The sequence below is a fragment of the Gracilinanus agilis genome, chromosome 4 (genome assembly GCF_016433145.1).
Source record: "Gracilinanus agilis isolate LMUSP501 chromosome 4, AgileGrace, whole genome shotgun sequence".
NCBI lineage: Eukaryota > Metazoa > Chordata > Mammalia > Didelphimorphia > Didelphidae > Gracilinanus > Gracilinanus agilis.
In genome coordinates, this window is record NC_058133.1 from 242058177 (window position 1) to 242074983 (window position 16807).

The 16807-nt window shown below is 36.8% G+C and overlaps 2 pseudogenes; one reads left to right on the forward strand and one right to left on the reverse strand.

The window, feature by feature from the left end:
- Positions 1 to 1277, forward strand: part of LOC123244120 — a 36094-nt pseudogene extending 34817 nt beyond the window's left edge.
- Positions 1278 to 5474: 4197 nt separating this feature from the next.
- Positions 5475 to 15636, reverse strand: LOC123246258 (annotated as a pseudogene).
- Between the last annotated feature and the right edge of the window lie 1171 nt (positions 15637 to 16807).

Below are 16807 nucleotides of genomic sequence, written 5' to 3' on the forward strand. Positions count from 1 at the left end.
AAGACTAATCTAATTCCTTTTCTTCCCATCCTAAGCATATCAGAGAGATGCCTTAGGGAATTAAATAATTTGCCTAAACACTAAAGTAAATGAATAGAAAGGTAGCACCTCCTACTCTAGGGTTCTTTTCCAAAGCACTTTATCACACAGATTTGCATGATTTATGTTCTCTGAAATGGAGAACTTATTGAGAAAGTATAAATAAGCAAATAGATTCCTAGTTTGTATTGGTAGATTTCCATAGGACTATTTCTCTTATCAGCTACAAGATGCTTACAAATTTATATCAGGTAGAGACCATTTTTATGTATTTAAAAATCACCTTTTCCTTCTGGGAAATTCCTAAAAACTATATTTATCCTCTTTGGAAAACAAGAGGAAAAAATACACAATGTGTTCTTGAACTTGACTTTTTTGTATTGGAGACAAGTTCCATTCCCCAAATGGGAATATGGCAGATAGTTTAATTACAATAAGACATATCATCAGGAGAGTGGCATGAATCTTTTAAATCTGGCCCTGAGGTGATCTTATAAGGTCTAAAACTATTATTTTACTTTTCATATTCCTAAACCTTAAGTGTGAAAAAGAAGTTTGTACTGTTAAAATTTTAGCATGTGTTTTTTCTTACCTATGTATCATGTTTTCAGAGACCTGATGCCAAGATTCTCAGATGGACAAATCACCATGGAGAAAACTCCCAGTTACTTTGTCACCAGGCAGGCACCAGCTCACATCTCAGCTATGTTCAAGGATACTAAGCTCATTGTTGTGGTCAGAGATCCAGTAACCACGGCCATCTCAGACTATACTCAGACACTCTCCAAATGCCCTGATATCCCCACTTTTGAAAACTTAACATTTCAAAAACAGAACTACAGGCCTCACTGACACATTGTGGAGTGCTATGCAGATTGGCATTTATGCCATACACTTAGAGAACTGTCTCCTTCACTTCCCTACCAGCCAGATACTGTTTGTGAGTGAAGAAAGGTTAATTGGTGACCCAGCTGGAGAACTCGGAAGGGTCTAGGACTTTCTGGGCCTTGAAAGGGTCATCACAAACAAAAATTTTTATTTCAATAAGACCAAGGGCTTTCCCTGTCTGAAAAAATCTTAGGGCAGCAATAAATCCCACTGCCTTGGTGAAACCAAAGGTAGAGCACACCCTAATATTAGCCAGGAGGTTATCCAGAGACTCTGTGAGTTTTATAGGCTGTATGAATATGAATATGAAGTTCTACCAGATGATAGGCCGTAATTTTGGTTGGGATTGAAACAAAATGCTAATTATTTGCCATGTAAAGCCCTTGCTTATAAAAAATAAAAAAGATTATGTATGTGGAAAATTTAAAGATATCTATTTTATAATAGATTTTTTCTAAATATTCTAAAATAGAAAATTTCATTTGATAAGCAAATTAATTCACTAGAATCTAGTCACATATTTTTTTTTCCTAGTCACACACTTAGAGGTAACATCAAAATCTATTAACATTACAAGACCTTTAACTCTAATATTTTGTTTTTCTTTTTTCTCACAACTATTGGCACTTCTATTTTCTAATTATAATATTTAAAAAGAATAGAAGAAAAGTACAAGTTTTGTATTTTTGTTTTGCTACAGGTATTAAACTTTCGCTGACTTTTAAGTCAATTTACATACTTTTTCAAGGAGAACTTCACTTCTCTCCCTAATCTAATTCCCTTTCTTCCCTTCCTAAGCATAATATAAGAGAGATACCTTAGGAACATTGGCAAGTCAATGCCTCACTACCTTTTCAGATAGTGTGATGCAATTTCAAAAAGTACTAAATAGATTAACTGGCTCTGGAGATGAACTTTTTGTTCAGGAAATCCTGATCATACCCTCTTTAGGGATACAAGTATCATTTCAAACTTGAAATCTGATGTTTGATTCCTTTTAGTTTCAGTTTTAAAGAGAAAAATCCTGTACTTTGTCACCTCATACTTAATTCTCCTCCTCTACCCTACCCAAAGGTCTCAGAATGATTTTCTGGCAGAATTCTATGCTTATTTTAGGTTCCTCTTCTCTCTTTTTCTTATGTGAAATGCTTGATGCCTGATACAAATATTCAGTGAAATTGAAGTTTTCTTAATTAGGAAAAAACTGACATCTCATCTTCAGGCAGGTGGATCTCTGCTTTAATAAACCAACAGAATGGCACACACACACACACACACACACACACACACACACACACACACACACACACAAACCTGTAGAAAACTGTCATAGATGTGATCTGAAAGGCCAATTCAAATTCTAACTAGTCTTCAGTAAAAGATCTGCAATGCACAGAAAGTCTATGCTAGGCAGTGAAGCCAAGTATGAATGATATAGTGGGAATGGTACAAAAGAAAAAGAAGACAAGCCTTTATCTTAAAGAAGCTGATGCAGATTTAAAAAAACCCAAAACCTTGGTTAACAGGAAGACTAAGCCATCCATTTGTGGTCTCATTTTTTACCCATATTCATTCAGCCTAGTCAGAGAAATCTATCCAGGAGATGGGTGAAAATAAGAAACTGTAAGGACTTTTATGGATAGTTTGCTCCATATCTACTCGTTTCTATAGAAACAAGTGCTAAGGTATAATATTTTTACACAAAATATTTAGCAAGATCTTGATGTATTATGGGGAAAATCAGGGGAGTTGACTTAAATATTAAATGTGGGTCCCGAAGGGTGTGAGGGAGACAGGAATGACAGAAGGTAGGACCAAACAAGGTAGGGAGACTGGGTTTAACTGCTAAGGAAATGTCTGTTGACAGAAGTGGCAGTTAGGCCCTAACTGTCACCCTGCACCATCTAGACAAGGGGCATATGGAAACTAGCAAGCAAATGACAAGAGTTTATAACAAATTTAATTAAAGGAACTATGGTAAAGGATGGGAATAGGAGTTTCTACACTTTCAGACTAAGGGCAAAGCACAGGGTCAGGGGAGGGACTTATCTACACTCAACTGAGACATAAGTAAGGCAGAGCCCAGAGAATAGCAGGACTGAAGTGGGTATCCTCACAGCAGAGTCCAGACTCACTCCAGTGATGTTGCAGCTCCTCCAGGACCACTAGCTGTACCCTTTCAGGTGGGTAGATTCTGGGAGCTAATACAGCCCAAGTTAACCTGCAACTCAGGTTGGGATTAATAGTCTCTACCAAAATCTACCACAAGTAAATGTCAGTCTCCCTTCAGGATCTCTGGAAATCTGAGGTCTCCCAGGGTTAGTTACAACTTGTCCCAACCACCATGGAGTCTGTCTCAGAGAGCAAGGCACACTTCCTCCTTCCCCATTCCATTTGGAATTCTCAAGCCCTTCCTGCTAGGTCTCCTAAATAATAACTAAGTAATCCTCCTCACAACAAGTGGGATAGCCCATATTGTTGATAGGTTAGAATTTTCAGAATTCTCAACAGCCCAACCTATTTAAGGAGTAATTTTTGACTGTTTAATTACTACTTTAATTGCGATAATCCTCATATTCTCTCTCACATAGTTAATATATTCTCTATTTTAATTAAAATTATTAAATCATGCAATAATTATGTTTGAGGTCATTAAACATATTTAGTTCAAACAATATGTGGACACAAAAAAAAGGTAGGTTAGTGGTTATGGCTTGCAAAACAAACTACATAATGTTAAGTAACAATATATACTGTATAGTATAATAATAACAATAACTTCCTGAAAGAAAGCATTGCTTTGGAGCAGGGCAACCAAAGTTTTTTTAGCAACTACCTAGGCTAACCTTCTCTCCCCTAGTCAGTTCCTGTACTGGTTTCTAGATAGCTGTTTTGAGACAAATACAGCACAGAATAGGTTGCTATGTTTCCATGTGAAATTAAGATGCTAATTGGTCTAAAATTATTCCTTTCTGGATAAAAAAACAAAACAAAACTAGAAATCTTGCACAGTTCCTGGGTTCCCATCCAATTATGAAGTTCTGTGAATTAGTTTACTACAGTGGATAATAAAAATTAATAACATGAATTACTTTATTTATTTATTTATATACCTCACTCAACCATCTCTCCTTCAACATTATTTATCCTCATGTTATAGAAGCTCAGAAAGATTGGAGAATGATACTAGATAAAGGAAAACAGTAAAAACGTATCCATGCATTCCAAGACTTGGAAACGGGTTTAGAAATCATCTAATTTAATTCCCTCATCTTACTGGTGGGGGAAGTAAGGGGAAATGACATGCCTAAAGTCAAGCAGCAAATTTTAATGGAAGATTAGGTACCAGCTTTTTGGGGGAAGTGAGATAGTTGGTTTTTTGTTTGTTTGTTTGTTTGTTTTTGCCATTTTAACATATTTTCTCACAAATTCTTGCTGGTCCTTGCTTTAAAGATAAAAGTGAAGCAGATGTTATCCTGCCATTGACATTGAAATGTATTTAAATTCTATTTGGGGTCAAATCCTGAATCTAAGGAAAAGATATTGCTGTATTTAATATTTTACTGTGTGATATAAATAGGCAAAATATTGTATATAGGGCCTACATAGATTTTTTTTTTACTTTAGATAAATCACTTATTTCATGGTAAAACATCACCAAATTAAAGTTATTGTTATAGAATTTGAATCTATTTATCTTCCTACTGGTGAAGTGATACAATATTTGGAATTCAACTTTCCTTTTTTTCTCTTCATATGCAAGGTCACTAGACCAACTTCTTAGCTGCTAGTAAACATCTACATTCCATGATCCAGCACTGTTCAGCATTTTTACAATTCTATATTGGTGTAATATCTATTTCTTCCAATTTTAAGTATTTATTGATTTCTTCTGAATCCTCTTTTATATCATTCCTCATTTTTAATGCCAGAAGTTTGTTCCAGATCTTTCATTTCATTTTCTCTGAATTATTTGTTTATAATATAATCAACTCGGTAAGCAATAACTACTAAAATGACAGTAGTTGTGCTTAATACAAGTGAGGTTGATGATTTGATGATAAAGTTTAAGTCTCCCTGGTTTGACTTTGAACTAGTAACCAAGTTGTTTTATAGAAACTAATTATAATTTAATCTGTACAACAGAATCAAATTAAATTTAGCAAGATTAAACATATTTTAGAAGGGAGAAAAAAATATGGGGTAAGGCAACATATTTGAAAGTCATTGTACAATTCTTTCATTTCCTTGGAAGGTTTGTTATAAGGTGAAAATAAATTCTAAATTTCATTGGTATTCAGAAATGCTGAGCAATGAGTCCTTCATAACAGCACTTAACTGTGTAATGTAGAACTTAGACTAGCCAATATGTACTACAAAAATCAAGTACTTTGTGGTATGAACACAACATTCATTTTACAAACAAAAATTTTTTTTCTAGAGAAATAAAAGCCTGATAATTTATACCATTTCTTTCCTTTTTTTCCCCATGTTCAATTTCTTTTAATGACTGACACCTTAATTCAGAGGTGGTAGCATGGGAATGTTCACCAGAAGAGCTTGCCCTAATTGAAAGGTTTGTCTACATGCTGAAAGTACCCCTCCCAGGAGAAGTATTCTTGGACCATGGTGTGGGCCTGCTTACTGCAAGGATCCAGCTTACACCACATGTAGGACTCAATCCACTTGCCAGTCTGGACTTAGTGGGAAGGCAAGTTCTTTGCCTCAGAAAATCCAGATTCCAGAAATGGCACTGCTATTGTTGGTGCCAAAAAGAATGACACTGGCAAAGCCATTCTTCCCTAACTTGTCTAGGTTCTGGGGCATTCCAGGGATGATGTTTCAGCTCCTGAAGGTCTGGCTGAGATCTTATGGAATAAGAAATAAAATGGATATAAAAGGATGGATTTAAAAATATTATGGTTTTAAAAGATTTATTGGTAGTCATTAGAAAAATGAAGCCACATGCCATATTAAAAGTCAATTTAAAAGACCTGCATCCTGTTACCTCCTCTCCCCATCCTGGATCAGTTCCAAGTCACCAAAGAGAGAGTGCCAATCCAGCCACTCACTATTTATCCTTCTGTCTATGTGATTATGCTTCCTGTTTATGTGATTACACAAGAGAGGAAGCCAGTTGGACCATGGGAAATGTAGTTTCAAAGACCCCTAAGTTTAGATCAGAGTCTTCAAAATTTCATAACATATTCCCCCCCCAATGATCATTGGATGCCTAGTCTCCCCAAGTGATCACTTTACATAATCATCTTGTACCCACAAAGGTCTTCTAACTACAGTATTTAGAGATAAGGGGGAAATGGAAGAGAGAGAAAGCAAAACCAATGATCCAATGATTGCTAGGTGCATTGACAAAAAGCCAATTAGGGGGCAGTCCCCTTTAGCATGAGTGTACATTCAAAACAAATGCATCCAACTCCCCATAGTTCAATCAACTGCACCCCAAAGTTCATTTTGGATCTTCTTGATGCAGTGTAGGTTCTCCAGGCATCTTCATGGTGCCTTCTCCAAACAGGTTTGTTGTCTGGATTCTGGGGAGATGGCAAATTTCTTATTCTGAAATTACTCTCAAAAGAATTTAAACTTTACAGTATAGATTATAATGCATACATTCTGATTATAAAACATACATACCCACCTGAGGAGAAATAATAACACATTCCCCCCTAAAGAGGATTAAGGCCAACACCCAGATCAGCTAAAGATACATGGCTGAGTTATGGGGTTGTATGAGTCGATTGGCAAAATAGGGGGAAAAACAAATAAGAGAGAAAAAATAACTTGTGAACAAAATGTAAACTATCAAAGTCTTATATGCAAAAATGAAGGGGAAAATAAACTTATAACAGGTCCTTGAATAAAGGCCCAATTAAAGTGATTTAAGCAATTGTGCAATTACCCATTCAGTAGCCATGACTACAGAAAGTTGCCACACTTATAAGAGAAAGAAAAGGACCAAATTTTTTGTGTGAAAGTGAGGTGTCTTTCCCTGGTTTGATTTGACTGCACTTCTCAGGGATAGGGTGAGCCAGAATGATGACCAATCTTTGGTACTTGACTAGGATGAAGCTCATGGAAATCTGGCCTCTAATATATGTCAGAACAGCCACAACCCCAAACCTCACACTAAGTTCAAGTCCTTTAGTATTGGCATAGAAGTTCAACAGTCCTACCTGGATTGATATGGTCTTTTTTGACTTTGTGCTGCTAGGCACTCTGCAGTTTCTCACCAATCCCATTGGGACTGGGTGGTCTCCTTGACCTTGTGGCTCTTTTGTTCCCTTCTCATGGAATTGGACAGAATCATTAATCACAATCCCATAATATTTACCAATAATTGGCAGATTACCATAGTCTAAAGCTTTTTTGGGGTATGCATTAATATTACAGCAGTTATATATTTATATTAAACTTAGATTACTGTAAAATCAAAAAGGATTAACATTAATTACATGTACTTTAAGTACAATAAATGAGAAAAAGGGGGAAAAGTCAATTATTCTATTAAAAAAATAAAAAGCAATAAGAAAATTAAAAATTCACAGAAAAATACAATGTTTTCAAGTACAAAAATGAGAGAGAAAAAAAGGAAACTCAAATACTGTATTGCACATACAAGGGAAAAATATAAAATAATATTTTAAAAATCAAAAATATATAGCTTAGAGTCAGTGAAAGATTTTTCACCCAGAAAGGAGATCCATTTCCTTGTAAGCTTTTCCATGAACTCCTGTGAGTGAAAATGGCTTTTACAAATTAGCAGATTTATAATGCACATTCAAATAAAGTACCAAAATTTCAATAATACATTTAAAGACAATAGCAAACAAACCCATTTTCATAACCACTTGTGATGTTTAAAAAAGGTATACTTGTCACAAATTCAATAGGTATACCAAATCATTCAACCTTGGCTGAGATATTTTTAACAAAATCTATTACTGCCTCCATCCAAATGTGGGGCAGAGCCTAGAAAAAAATCTGATAAAAAACCTTTTGGGTCTAAAATATAAATAGGAATTCTAGATCCTTCTGATGGGAAAGTAAATTAAAGTAAAGAGTTAAAATATCAAGCATACAGGAGCTCTTTTTGGCTTCCTGTGTAATATATAAAAAGTTTGGGTAGGAAACTTCTATTTGTTTCTCTACCTCATTAAGACAACATTCTTTATTATATATATATACACTTATTATCCATTCAGAAATTACTGGGTATCCTAAAGTCAATTTAAAAGACCTCTTATAAAAATACAATTTAAATTCTCAAGTCATTATATTCTCCAAGGTTGTATACAATTGTCAAGATAGAATAAAAATTAAGACAACATGTGACCCCAATAGTTGAGATGACTAATTCAGTATACATAAGACTTATGGGCTTTTACAACTTAAAAAATGTTTGTGTAAGATGTTCATGGGCTTTTTCCAATGATAGGTTATTTAGTAAAATCATAGGGAAATGGTACAGATAAAGAATCATATAACAGAATAGATATTTAATTTAGCTTAATACTATTAAACTTAAAAATTTTTAAACCTTAAAGAAACTAGCAAATCCAATATAAACAAATGAAAAGTTACAAGCAGTGTAATTAAATAAACCTTTTTACCTATCACAATAGACTTGTTCCCTATTAAGGAGTTCAAGAAAATCATGAAGAGAATGTATCTAATAGTCAAAAACTTAGCTTAAAATGATTCAATGTAACAGAAAGATATTGATTAGATTAATATATGAACTTCAAACAGCAAAATTATTTATAAAACAAAGAATCATCAAAGTACAATAAGATACAGAAGCCTTCAAAAAACAGTGGAATCTGAGGAGGTTTAAAATCCACATCCACTCTTTTAAAAGTTCCATTAGAGTTCCTTTTATCTGAGCTCTGCACTGAGCATAGTGTGGATTACTCCCAAATGGATATAGTTCAGAGGTTGGGCAGGCCCAAATGGCCAGTGTGCATAGGGGGATGAATTTCTCTCCTGAGTCTCAGGCAAGATAATTTCAAGGAATGGTAGGAAGAAAAAACATCCCACAACTGAGGTTTCTTTGAAATAAGCAATGCAAGCCATGCTTGCCATTCTACTTCCTGTTTGAAGAGTAAAAGCTAGGGTAGGGGCTAGAAAAGGTTGAGAAACCCACGTGGAGCAGGCTTGTGGGGGTGGGGGGTTGACAAGCAGCTAGATTAGGCTTGAAATAAAACACGCGGAGGGGCTCGTGGGTGTAGAAGCTCTCCTCTGTTAAAAATCATTGTCTAAGAAGAAACATACCCAGGAAATTCTCCAGTGTGCACAATGAAAAAGAAGGGGTTTATGCTTTCCAAGTTTCAAGCAGCAACAGCAGCAGAAACTTAGCATGATTATCTGGAATTCATGTGGAGCAGCAGGATTATCTGGAGTTTGGGTGGAGCAGCTGGAGTTCAGGTAGGGGTGTGGCATCCGAGGGGATGGGGAATGTAAGGCAGGAGCAGGGAAGAGCCAGGATCTGGGATCAGTGAGCAGGTGGTTGAAAGATCAGCAACAGTCTTTTCCCCAAGGAGGGTTAGGCAGGAGGGGCCCCACACTGGCTGGAGTGGCAGCCATGGGGAGCAGGAATGTAAGAAATGGCAGGCAGGAAAAAGCTGCTAGAAAAATGACTTTTCCTTTTGCCGGAAAAGTAGCCGGGTGCAGAAAAATAACTTTCCTCTTTCCCTTAAAAGTAGCCAGGTGGCGAGGAAGAATGGAGAGAAAAGAAAAAAAAAAAAGACACAAAAATGGCAGGAGAATTTTGAGTTCTCTCAGAGTTCTGCCTTCGGGGTGAGGGTAAAGAGTCATGATAGAAGAAGTGTGGCTTGTTAGGCTATCTGAAAAATTGAGGTCACCATTAATGTAAGAAATAAAATGGATATAAAAGGATAGATTTAAAAATATTATGATTTTAAAAGATTTATTGTGTTTTGAGGATTATTGTGATTGAAATTATTCTCTTAGGTAGTGAGAACATCCAGTTGAAGAGATGTAGCATACTTAATTGAGCTACTCTTCTTCCTGATTTGCCTAAGAACAGTGAGCCATTGCATGAATGTGTTGAGGTAGTAGATCTTCTGGATATGCCTAGAATGGATTTAAAAGCCACTCCACTCGAAAGTCCAGACTTGGTATTATTCACAGATGGATCATAATTTTACGTAATGGAATCAGATGTACTGGTGCTGCAGTTGTCACAGAATTTGAGATGCTGTGGTATGGCTCATTACCTAGTAATCTTAGTGCTCGGAGTGTGGAATAAGTGGCATTGAAGCAAGCCTGTCTTCTAGCTGAAGGTAAAAGTGTAAATATTTACACGGACTCTCGATATGCATTTTCTGTTTGCCATGCTGCAGGAACAATCTGGAAACAATGAGGTTTTATTACTGCAGAGGGAAAACCAATAGTTCATGCAGGAATAATAACTGAATTGTTGGAAGCAATCCAAAAGCCAAAACAACTGGCAATAATTCATTGTTGGAGTCATACTCGTGGTAGGGATGCAGTCTCTAAAGGAAATCACAGAGCTGATATTACTGTGAAGTATGCAGCCCAGAATGCTCCAATTTATGTAATTAATTTAACATCTATTGATTCTGATGATCTAGAGAAAGCTTATGTAGACTCAGATATCCAGAAATGGAAGGATAAATTTGGAGCTAGGAAAGAACATGGGATATGGATTACTGATACAGGAAGACCATTGTTACCAAAAGATTTGTATACTTATTTGTGTCAAGCCATCCACACAAAAGGTCATTTTGGTACACAAGCTGTTGTGGATTCCATCAAGAGACAATGGGTTGCTCCTGGAATAAGTACTATTGCAAATAAGATCTGTAATAGTTGTTCAGTCTGCCAAAAGTTCAATCAAAGTGCATTCAGAAAGAAAGGTTTGGGTGGTAGGCCTTTAGCATATTGTCCATTTGAGAGTTTACAGATTGATTATATCTGTATGCCTAAAGCTGAAAGATACAAGTATTGTCTTATGATAGACTAAGTGGCCTGAAGCATTTCCATCAAATACCAACAAAGCTAGTTTTGTGGTGAAAGTGTTACTCAAGGAAATTGTGCCTAGACTTGGTGTACCTTTAGCCATAGATTTGGATAAGGGATCTCATTTCACTCAGGATATCCTTAGAAGAGTCTATGAGAATCTAGGAATAACACCTAAATATCATGTTCCCACAGAGTTCAGGTCAGATGGAGCATATGAATAAGGAACTCAAGACTATGGTTGGAAAACTCTGTGCTGAAACTCATCTCAAATGGCCAGATATTCTTCCCATAGCTTTGTTTTACCTACGCACGAGGCCAAGAGTGGATCTGCATATATCATCATATGAGATGCTCTTTGGACATGCTCCACTGCAAGCAAAAACTTGTAAAGCTGTTTATGCATCACTCTTAGGAGGTGATTGCTAAATTGCTTCATATTTAAGCACTTTATAGCAGAGGCTAAGAGAATTACAAGATATGGGAGTATTAATTCAATCTGGTCCATTGGATTATTCTCTTCATAATTTTCAACCAGGTGATATGGTCTATGTGAAAAATTTTGCCAAAACATCGGCAACAGAACAAAATTGGGTAGGTCCTTATATAGTTGTATTAGTTTCACCATCTTCTATAAAAGTTTTAGGTAGAGATTCATGATATCATTGTTCACATATTAAATTAGCACATGGAATGGATAATGAAAATGTAGAAATTATTAAGAAGAAGAGATTGTGTAAATTTGAGATCTTCGATCAATGAGAGTCTGCAGTCAGAAAGTTCAGTAAGGAGAGGACTATTCCAGCGGAAGAGGATGTTCGGATTGAAGAGGACATGGATGAAGAGGATTCAGGATTCATGGACTTTGTATTATGACTGATGAACTTATGAATTGAACTGATAAAAACTTCATTTTCAAGGATTTTCTTAAAGAAGAGGATCAATCATGGACAAGTTGGATTAAATGGTTTGGAAGTATTTTGGGTAATGTAAATAGTATCACTACATACTCATATGCATCCAACATTGCACATATAACTGTCAAGACCTTCGATGGAGAACAGGAGAAGAGGAAAGGAGTGAAGAGAAGATTGAAAAATGAAGCCACATGCCATGTTAAAAGTCAGTTTAAAAGAACTGCTCCCTGTTACCTCCTCTCCCCATCCTGGATCAGTTCCAAGTCACCAAAGAGAGAATGCCAGTCCAGCCATTCACTATTTGTCAATCTGTCTATGTGATTATGCTTCCTGTCTATGTGATTATAGACGAGAGGAAGCCAGTTGGATCATGGGAAATGTAGTTTCAAAGACCCCTAAACTTCCAAAGGAAGTTTAGATCTGAGACTTCAAAATTTCAATAACACAGTGGGCAGCAGTATTTTGCATACCACAAGGCCCAGTCATCTTGATCAAAGTGCTCACAAAAGACACCATTAGGGTATCCTGCTTAGGCAGGTGAGCAAGAGTTCTTTGGCCTTGGGCTCTGCAGCCAAAATTTACTTACACTCATCTAATACCTCCTCAGGGTCAGGGCTGTGGGCCACCTTCTTCTCTTTCTTCCATTGCCCTTGGACCTTCTATTTATTTTTTTTTTTTACTGTCTCTTCTATTTTCTTGGGAGATCCTTCTTAGGTTGACTCTTAGCAAACTTTTTAGCAACAAATTATACCATCTTCTTACAGAACTTCACCTCTCCTAATACTGCCAGGAACTGGGCAGGTGAGGAACCAGTAGTTGGTTCTCTCCTCAGGGTCTAATAGCTGACATGATTTAATTCAGTTATGCTTTGTGAGAAAATAAAACTTTTCAAAAAATAATAATACTGCTTACTTCACACGGGTTGTTATGACTTTATTTTTGTATCATCTATAATTAATCCCAAGAGTTTTTGTAGTTGAGGCAAAACTCAGTTTACCAGAAGCAAAACAGTTTTATTTATTTTTTTAAAAAACCCTTACCTTGCATCTTGGAGTTAATACTGTGTATTGGCTCCAAGGCAGAAGAGCGGTAAGGGTAGGCAATGGGAGTCAAGTGACTTACCCAGGGTCACATGGCTGGGAAGTGTCTGAGGCCAGATTTGAACCTAGGACCTCCTAGTCCTGGCTCTCAATCCACTGAGCTACCCAGCTGCCCCCAACAATTTTATTTTAATTATAGATTTACAATGAAATTTTATTAGTGTCTATAGAAAGTCAAACATCAGGAGGAAAGTAGAGGGAAAAACTGACCATTTCTTGGGACTTCCTTTAGCATGGATCCTCCCTTATGAATGTTAATAAAGGCAAGGATTCTCCTTGATATCTAACTTCTCAACCACAGCTCAGTAATCTTGCTCTAACCATTCAAAATCTTCACTGTGCATTCCTTCACTCCTATAATGGCCTTGATTGATTTAAAGAAGTTTACAGGCCCAATTTTCACTCGATTCTAATTGTTTGTTTCTATCAAGAAAAATACTTGCAGGAACAACTATGTGGTTCAGTGGTTTGGGAGCCAGGCCTAGAGATGTCTCAGACACTTCCTAGCTGTGTGACACTGGACAAGTCACTGAACCCCAATTCTCTAGCCTTTACCATTCTTCTAATTAAGCCAATTTAATTCAATACAATAGTAATCAATCTAATATTCTAATAATTATAATTATTCTAATAATTCTAATTACAATCTAATAATTCAGTGCTTCATTATTCCAAACATCATAATAATATTTTTTCAATAGTAGTAATACTATTAAACACCATACACCTTTCTCTCTATAAGACATTCAAAGAGAAAACCCATTCCTTTGAAGATGAGTCAATTGTAGTCTTAAATAAGTTTGAAAGCATTTATCACTCTTATAATCCTACATGGATTGACATAGAGGATTTGGTCCATGCCCTGTTAATAGAAAGGGAAAGAAATAAGATTCTTTCTCTAGTTAATCAGGTCCAGGGAGAGGGGGTGATTCATTGGCCAACTAAAGACCCTGAACAGGACCCAAATTCAGAGGAAGATTACTTACGTTTATGTCAGGCTAGGAATGCATTACTAAAAGCAATGAGAGCTTGTTCTGACAGACCAGGTAATTGGACAAAATTCAAAGATTTAAGGCAGAAAGATGAAGTGAAGCCATCTCAGTTTATGGATAGGCTTGAACTGGAATGCAGATATCTGGACCTAGATCTTTCTAGGGAAAAAGATGTTAGACACATAAGGACACAATTTGTAAAAAACTGCTACAAGGTGCTTAAGCACCTTTTATGACTACATGTCTAAATTGGCTCTCTATGGATCTTGAGGAATTAAAAAGAGTGGTGATTAACGTTTTGATAGCCATGGAAAGAAAGATAGAGAATGCTGACTTAGTGGTGAGATTAAAGGAGAAATTAAAGAAGGAAATAAATACATTAACAGAGAAAGTGGAAAAAACAACTGCAAAATACGGAGAGGTCATAGCTACTTTAAAGGAATCCACAAAGCAACCACTAACATATTATTTTTGTGGAAAGGAAGGTCATGAAGCTATGAATTGCAGGAAGAGAAATCAGGAAATAGAAATAGAAATTTGAGGAATGATAATAACAATAATAGCAACTCATATGGGAATAGTAATTTGAATGCAGCAAATCATAACCCACACCAAAACATCCAATATGGGGTTTGCTCTCACTATGCTCAGTGCGGGAACCGCACAGGAATAGCCAGGGACCTTTATGATGGTGTGAGGGCGAGGAAAGGGCTCTGGAGTTAGGAGGGGTGAAACTTTTGATTTCCCAGACCCTGATGTTTTAATGCCAGTTATTCCAGTCCATTGCCCTCCACAAAATAAAGAACTTCACATGACCCTGAAAGTTGGGAACATATATTATGATTACCTCTTAGACACTGGTGCTTCCAGATCAGTGAGTAAACCTGATTCTGAATGTAATTTTATTGGCTCTTTAAAAGTAGTGTGTCAGGAACACCTCAAAAGGTTCCAAAGCTTTCTCCTTGAATGGTGTCCTTGGGACCCCTATCAGTAGAACATTCTTTCCTTTTAATGCCTGACTCCCCTACAAATTTTTTAGGAAGAGATCATTTATGCAAACTTAGAGCCACAATATCCTGCTCTCTAGATGGCTCTATGATGCTATAATTGCCTCAGACGTCCTTAACTTTGTTTCCTGTCCTTCTTTCAGATAGTCAGGAGGTGAAGGAAACCCCTCCTCCCCCACCTTTGAAATCTCAATTGATATACCTGAGTCTCTCTGGGCCACATCTTCCTCTGATGTAGGCCTACTCAAATCAGCTATTACTGTTCAGATTAAAATAAAAGATGGTTCATTTCCTTCCATTCCTTGGTATCCTCTATTGAAAGAGGCAATTGAGGGAATTTCCCCAATGATAGATTCATTAAATAAGCAAGGAATAATAATTCCATGCAAATCTGAATATAATACACCTCTTCTTCCTGTAAAAAAAGCCAAAACTAGGACCTGATGGAAAACCTATTAAGGGTTGGAAATAATCATGTCATAAAAAGGCACCTTGTGGTTCCCAACCCAGTCGCAATTATCTCCTCTATTCCCAGCACAGACACATATTTTACTGTGGTGGATCTGTACACAGCATTCTTCTCAATCTCTATCCATGAAAATTCTAGGAATATATTTGCCTTCACCTGGAAAGGCTCCCCGTGGTCATGGTCCCAGTTGCCACAAGGATTCATCAATAATCTGATCCTGTTCTTATAAATTTTAAAACAGGATTTAGCAAATATCATTTTTTTTTTATTTTAAACCCTTAACTTCTGTGTATTGACTTATAGGTGGAAGATTGGTAAGGGTAGGCAATGGGGGTCAAGTGACTTGCCCAGGGTCACACAGCTGGGAAGTGTCTGAGGCCGGATTTGAACCTAGGACCTCCTGTCTCTAGGCCTGGCTCTCAATCCACTGAGTTACCCAGCTGCCCCCAGCAAATATCATTTTTAAGAAGAGCTGTTTGATACAATTTGTAGATGATCTGCTCTTGACCATACCAAATGCCACAGTGTGCCAGGAAGATAGCAAGCATCTTCCCTTAGAGCTACATAGGAGAGGCCACAAGGTCTCAAAGGCCTCAGTGGTGTCTCCCTAAAGTTGAATATTTAGAGTTTGTTCTAACTGCTTGTGCCTGATCCATTTCCCCTAAGTGCATTTCAGCTATTCAGAAATTGACTGCCCCCTCCACTAAGAAATAGTTGAGGGTAGTTTTAGGAACAACAGGGTTTTGTAGGCAGTGGATCCCTTGCTATGGGGAAATCCTAAACCCCTTATTGCTCTGACAAAAAAAAAATCAATCCCTGAACTGCTTAGATTAGATGCAGAACACCTGTCAGCTCTTTCAGAATTAAAACAGACTTTCCTGTCTGCCCCGGCTCTAGGCATTCCAGATTACAAAAAGCCAATTACCTTATACTACATGAAGGGGGTGTGTGGCTACAGGTGTTTTAACTCAAACTTTAGGGCCTGTTCAATGTCCAGTTGCTTATTATTCATCCCAGCTGGACCCAGTAGTTTCAGGAACCCCACCCTGTCTTAGAAGTATAGTTGCCACATCTTTGTTAGTAACTAAATCTGCTGTTTAATACTGGGGTGCCCGTTAACCATAATGTGCCCACATGAAGTTAAGGCATTGTTTTTAAGTTATAAAACACAGGCATTTTCAGATCAAAGACTTGCTTGGTATGAGGTAACCTTGTTGGGTAATGAAAATATTAACTTGAAACTCTGTACAGTCCTTAATCCATTGCACAATTATGAATATTTAGTGTCTATGGCTGAAAAGCCTTGAGATAATTTCCCAGACACTCCTTTAGACAACCCAGATTGCTTTACTCACTAATTGCTCTTCTTTCATGA